Genomic DNA, 7,046 nt, shown 5'->3' with positions numbered 1-7,046 from the left:
GATATACGAGTAGGTCGTTGTTACTATTGCTGAGTTCCTGTTTTCTATTGTATGTTGTAGATGGCTTGTTTTGCTGTAACTGATTTTAGATTTGTATTAATGTTTATGATATTGGTGATTGAGGTGGTGACGAATCATGGTATGTAAATTTAAAATCTGGCATTTGTCTTTGTGACTGAGGAAAATCATGAAAAACCCCAGCCAGATTGGCCGCCACAAAGGTTGAACCCGGTTCCTCCCGAATACGTCTCAAACTCTATGGTCTGAGCCAACTCGCTCGGTTAGAGAGACATTATGAACGTATTTATACGTTTTAGAGCATTGTGACATGATACATTATTGAAAGCGTTGCATCTAGTTTTGTTTCATTAAGTTTATATCGTAATCAATTGTTTTCTTCTTTGTTCTTTTAACATAATTATTTAATATACACGACAGAAGTAGGTTCTTCTTCACTTTGTATATGAATTCGTAAGCCTACTCACAATAAACAGAAATGATTCACAACAACGGGTTAGAGAGAAAAATAATAGAGATGGTTGTTTTCATTGTATATTCTTCCATGGAACTATAGATAATCCGTGAGTACGTTCGTTGAATATAGGAAATTACTGGATACTTGATTCATTCTTGTGAAACATGGTTTACTGTGGACCGTAGAATGGTAGAAATTGTATATTAAAATTCTACATATTGCACACCAATATCTTTAATCGTTTTGAATTATCCTCGATTGACTTAAGCAGGATAACTTGTCATATGTTAGTCACATTATGCCAAACGCGATCCTCCAGCTGATAGAGAGTATGTAGTTTGTGATTAAATTCCTCCTTCGCCCACCCCCACAGGAAGAATTCACTTGTCCAAACCTGTGGAATAACGGCTAGCGCGTCTGGCCGCGAAATCAGGTAGTCCGGGTTCGATTCCCGGTTGGGACAAGTTACCTGGTTGAGGTTTTTCCGGGATTTTCCCTCTCAACCCAATATGAGCAAATTCTAGGTAATTATCGGTGCTTGACCCCGGACTCATTTCACCGGCATTATCACCTTCATCTCATTCAGACGCTAAATAACCCAAGATGTTGATGAAGTATCGTAAAAGAACCTACTAAAAAAATAAGAATTCACTTCACATGACGTCAGGACTCCATGCTGGCCACTAATGTTGTTCCATACTCAATCCGAAGGTTTTAGTTTTCCGCCAATATTTCCTGGCAGAGACGAATATTTAATTCTTTATAACGTTTCGGTTGAGCAGTGGGTTAGTTCACTTTCACGAGAGGCATGACGTGTTGATAGTTGGAGAAATCGGGTGAATATATTCTCCAACTTACATTTTCCTCTGTCCTGGATGACGAAGGACCACTTATACTGTCACTATCTGTCACAGATCCCGTGTTCAAGTTCAAACATCAGATTGTTTCAAGTGTTCTTTCTTCATGAAGTGCAGTTTTCGGTTCTTAATGTATTGAACTTCATATCTTACGTCCTGTAGGTTTCCAATTTGTACTTCTGATAAGAGTGAAAAGAAAATTAAATTATCTGACTTCATGCATTGTGGGCTTTAGATGTAAGAATATAAGAAATACCAGAAAAAACTATTATTAGAAATTTACGAAGTTTAATTTATCTATCTGCTATTAGTTATCGATTTTGTATGAACAATCTAATATTGCTCTAAATCAACTGTAGTTCCTTTTTCGTTAACAGCTACCAGTGTTCAAAAATTAAAATTTAGCGATAAATATAGACTAATAATACACAGTGAAAATTATTTAGATCCCAAAAGTTGTAAATAATAATAATAATAATAATAATAATAATAATAATAATAATAATAATAATGATTTATTTTAGCTGGCAGAGTTAAGGCCGTAAGGCCTTCTCTTCCACTCAACCAGCAAAAAGTGTATATACATATGCATGAACTTACAAAGAATCCAACAATTTGATTGAGATGAGAGTTACATGTATACAAAAGTTATTTACAAATTAAACAACAAAATACTATGAACTATTAATTAAACACTGAAATAAACTGTGTAGCAGAATTAAACTAAAATACATAGAATGTTAATATATTTCAAATAATATTAGATAATAGAAAGAGATTATTACGAGACAATTAAAATACAGCACAATCAGGATGATGTCTAAAGAAAAAAGTAACAATGTAGTCAGTGATAGTTTAAATCAGTATGATTGGAGTGAAATGCTAATAAGGTTATCTTTTAAGCTGTTCTTAAAGGTGTTTATTGTCTTGCAGCCCCTAATACTTTGTGACAAGGAATTCCATTGACGCGAGGTGGATATTGTAAAAGATGATGAATAACAAGATGTTCTATGAAGAGGTATACTTAGCGTGCCACAGATAAGTGATCTGGTATTTACATCGTGGTTAGAGTATAGATAAGATAAATGTCCACCTTTGAAAGAAGCCACGTATGTCAAATATCTGGGTATCATTATTGATCAGAATTTAAAATGGCCTCATCACATTACTTATCTTTGTAAGAGGCTTTGTAAAACAATTTATAAATTCGTTATCTTCGATGCTACTTACCTATTAGATTTTTATTTTGATGTACCGAAGTACATATGATATTTCCATGCAGATATTCTGCTTTCTCAGATGATGAGAGAGAGATGGAACGGAGAAAAATTCTCTCCGGCGCCGGGATTTGAACCCGGGTTTTCAGCTCTCCGTGCTGATGCTTTAACCACTAAGCCACGCCGGATACAATCCCGACACCGTTGAGAATCGTCTCAGATTAAGCTCCAACTCTTGGGTTCCCTCTAGTGGCCGCCCTCTGCACTACGTCATAGATGTCTATGCACGCAGGACCGAAGTCCATACATGTGTAGAGGTGCACTCAGATGAGTGACTGGTTGGCCGGGGTCCGACGGTATGGGCGCCGTCTTTAAATCACAAAGTGATTTATTACGCATATCATATTTATTTTGATGTACCGAAGTACATATGATATTTCCATGCAGATATTCTGCTTTCTCAGATGATGAGAGAGAGATGGAACGGAGAAAAATTCTCTCCGGCGTGGCTTAGTGGTTAAAGCATCAGCACGGAGAGCTGAAAACCCGGGTTCAAATCCCGGCGCCGGAGAGAATTTTTCTCCGTTCCATCTCTCTCTCATCATCTGAGAAAGCAGAATATCTGCATGGAAATATCATATGTACTTCGGTACATCAAAATAAATATGATATGCGTAATAAATCACTTTGTGATTTAAAGACGGCGCCCATACCGTCGGACCCCGGCCAACCAGTCACTCATCTGAGTGCACCTCTACACATGTATGGACTTCGGTCCTGCGTGCATAGACATCTATGACGTAGTGCAGAGGGCGGCCACTAGAGGGAACCCAAGAGATGGAGCTTAATCTGAGACGATTCTCAACGCTGTCGGGATTGTATCCGGCGTGGCTTAGTGGTTAAAGCATCAGCACGGAGAGCTGAAAACCCGGGTTCAAATCCCGGCGCCGGAGAGAATTTTTCTCCGTTCCATCTCTCTCTCATTACCTATTAGAGTTCTACGAAATGTTTATTTGGCCATTATTCAGTCTATCATTCAATATGGTATAATTGTTTGGGGTGGAAGTATAAAAATTAATCTTAGTCCGTTAAATTTACTACAAAAACGAATAATTAAAATTTGTTTGAAGAAACATTTCGATTATCCAACTAAATTAATTTATTCTGAATTTAATGTATTTAATATTGAACAAATTTATAAGTATATGCTGTTAAAATTTTATCATAAAAATCGTAATAAGTTTGTATTACAGACACACAATTATGACACAAGACGAAATATTAATTCAACATTAGTAGAACCTAAATGTCTCACATCTGCTGGTCTAAAGCATAGCATAAATTTTGGTCCTCGGTTGTACAATGCTTTAACTAAATTACACCCAGAACTTCTAACATGTAACCCACTAACATATAACAAGAAAATTAGAAACGTGTTAATGTCTTCAATTTGATTAAATAAATTTATGGCATATGTGTATGAATTAATCAACCTATATTATATTTATAATTGTATTCTATAATTTTGAAATATATATTAGTCCTACTTTTCACGTGCGATATTTATTCTTCTCTAGTGTTAATATTATATTATATAATTCCATTGCCGCTGTAATTATATTTTAGTTCCTATTTTATTTTACTTATTTATTTTTATTATTATTATTATTATTATTATTATTATTATTATTATTATTATTATTATTATTTTAATATTATATCTGAACTGCGACCGAGCACGAGCGCTGCTCATTCGGTCTCAAATTTTGTTAATACTACTGTATCTTCTTTTTATATTGCTTGTATTATTTTATTTCTATTTCTCTTGTTTGTTTTGTAATTATATTCTTTATTCTGTATATTCTGTTTAGAATCTTATATATAAAAGTCAATGCGGCTATGTATGTATGTATTTTTTTTTTAATATTAGTTGAACGGCATGTCCCATTACAATAAAGGTAATACTACATGCCTTGCTACCTGTATGTTTACAATATAACACATTATGTCTCGTTTCTGTTACTCTCTAGGCGTATGTAGGTCTGTTATTCTGTTGTGAAAATTTGAGTCTTTCATTATATCTATTGCCTACTGTTATCTATCCTAGATTAAATTATCCTAAGTTTACTCGTCTAAATTTATAACATTGATATAGTTTATGAATGTATGCGCATGTTCTTGCATTATTTTAATTTTTGTGAAAGTCCACTTGCCAGTTTTCCTTAACATTTCCCGCTGGAATGCTGCTCCTCTGCTCCACACGTACACGACGGGTTGTCCCTCAGCTTGAATCTGTATAAGTAAGCTCCGGTTTTTCCATGTCCAGTTAAAAGAGTTATGACCTTTCCATTAAGTGGAATATTAACGCGTAACCTCTTTTACACTGGGGAAAAACGATTTTGTCACTGCACCATTTTTCGTGTTTTGCCACTCACTTTCCCACTTAACCACACTTTCTTCTTGAAGTTCTCGCATGATGTCGCTGACTGGTATCCTGTCGAAGCTCACTTGTAACTCGTTGCTTGCTGCCTGCTTTGCCAAGTGGTCGGCCAGGTCGTTCCCCGCAAGTCCAACGTGTGCCTTGACCCATGCGAAGTGAATAGTCCAGTTTACTGTTTCCAGCTTTCTTATCTGTTTTCTAATTTAATTCTATCAAGTGGTGATGGTTATTGAAATTTCGTAACGAATCGAGTGTGATTCTGCTGTCGGTATGAATGGCTGCTGATTTTCGAACATCTTGCAGTTATTGGAGTAATTCGAGCTGCTCTAGGGCTTTAAGAATGGCGTACTGTTCCGCTTGGTTGTTCGAGCACCGCCTGTGGAGTTTATATTGGAGCTGATGGACTAATTCTTGATCAATGAATATGGCGACACCTGAGCCAACTCCCGAGTCTCCCTTGCTGCCATCGGTGTAGATGTCTACTTTGTAAGTTTGTTGACTTGATTTTTCTTTAATCAGGATTTTATCTGCTGGATGCGGCCATGTTGTGTAATGCTCTACTGTGTCAATTTTAATTCCCTCCTGGATACTTTTCGTGCTTTCATATGCTGTCGCCAGCTTCTGAATTTCTATACCTATGGGTGTGTTTTTTGTTAGGATGCATAGTGCTTCGGATGACGTGGTTCGAAAGGCCTTTGCTATTTTTATATTTATGAGTCTCTGGACTCTTTGTAGTTTCAGTTTATTGTGTCTTCTGTTAATGGCTTCAATCCACACTGGTGCCCCATATGTCAAAATCGGCAGTATGGCTCCTTTGTATATTATTCTCATAACATCACTATTTAGGCCCCAGTTTATTTTAGCAGATTTGGATAGTGCGTGAATAAGGTTAATGCATTTTTGGCTGACGTATTCTACATGCTTTGTGAAGTTAAATTTTTTGTCAAAAATTATGACCAAGTACTTTAAGCTTTCTGTCTGCTGTAACTGTTTATTGTTGAGGTATATCTTGAGATCTCGTTTAATCACTGGTCTTCTTTTTGATATTACTAGCAGTTTTGATTTCTGCTCATTGAAGGTGAATTTGTTTTCTCCAGCCCAGCTTGATACTTTCTGGAGTTCGATATTGGCTTAATTTTCTAGTTCTAGAGCGCAGCTTCCTTTAATAACCAACATTACATCGTCCGCAAACGCAATAACCTTTGTGTTCTTATTATATTTCAGATTCAGAAGAGAATTATATTGTATGTTCCAGAAGCCCGGTCCGCTGCAGGAACCTTGTGGACATCCTTTGCTGATAGTTCTGTTTATGGATAGACAGCTTGCTGAGATTGTAGCGCTCCTTTCACTGAAGTAGCTTCTGGAGAGATCGTAGAGATTCCTTGGGCATTTGAAATCTCTTAATAAAGTCAGGATGCTGGGCCACCATGCTGGTTCAAATGCTCCTTTGACATCTAGGCTGATAAGGACAGCCATCTGACCTTGGGTTAGGGTTTCTAGGATTAATTCTTTCAAGTACATCGCGGCATTAACGGTGCTGGTTTGTGGTGTGAATCCAAATTGATTGTTATCCATAAGGTATGTATGTATGTATGTATGTATGTATGTATGTATGTATGTATGTATGTATGTATGTATGTATGTATGTACTCAATACAAATCTACACGCTTTGACCGATATTTGCCAAAGTTTGCACATTTAACCTTCATAACCCGGAGAAGAACATAGGCTACATTAAAATTGTGCAAATGGATGTTAAAGTAATTAAAAAAGTAAAAAATAAAATTAGCCTATATACGATCAAACATTCATGTATAATACTAAAATGCAGTCTTCTATAGTCATTTGTTCTTTATTATTGTGTTATATTCAACATCGACTCTCACGAGGCCATGGAAATTATAACACGAATTAAATAACATTGTTGATACACATCATGAAGGCTAAAACTAGGTAATTCATGCAATAAGTATCTTTACGCAGTCCGGGACCGTATTATGATTTTCTCGATACAGTGGTAGGTAGTGAGCAGACTGTGTTTTATCCATGAATTCTT

At 36.1% G+C, this 7,046-nt stretch overlaps 3 non-coding genes across 3 annotated transcripts; 2 read left to right on the top strand and 1 right to left on the bottom strand.

Moving 5' to 3' along the window:
* Positions 1-2,665: 2,665 nt before the first annotated feature.
* On the bottom strand, positions 2,666-2,737 carry TRNAS-GGA (transfer RNA serine (anticodon GGA)). Its single transcript has one exon. It is a non-coding gene; the product is annotated as a tRNA-Ser (tRNA).
* Positions 2,738-3,048: 311 nt separating this feature from the next.
* Positions 3,049-3,120, top strand: TRNAS-GGA (transfer RNA serine (anticodon GGA)). Its single transcript has one exon. It is a non-coding gene; the product is annotated as a tRNA-Ser (tRNA).
* Positions 3,121-3,430: 310 nt separating this feature from the next.
* TRNAS-GGA (transfer RNA serine (anticodon GGA)) lies at positions 3,431-3,502 on the top strand. Its single transcript has one exon. It is a non-coding gene; the product is annotated as a tRNA-Ser (tRNA).
* Positions 3,503-7,046: the final 3,544 nt, after the last annotated feature.

This window comes from Periplaneta americana, chromosome 11, assembly GCF_040183065.1.
Source record: "Periplaneta americana isolate PAMFEO1 chromosome 11, P.americana_PAMFEO1_priV1, whole genome shotgun sequence".
In the NCBI taxonomy this organism is placed as follows: domain Eukaryota; kingdom Metazoa; phylum Arthropoda; class Insecta; order Blattodea; family Blattidae; genus Periplaneta; species Periplaneta americana.
The sequence above is the reverse complement of the archived record's forward strand: the minus strand, read 5'-3'. Positions and strand labels throughout refer to the sequence as shown.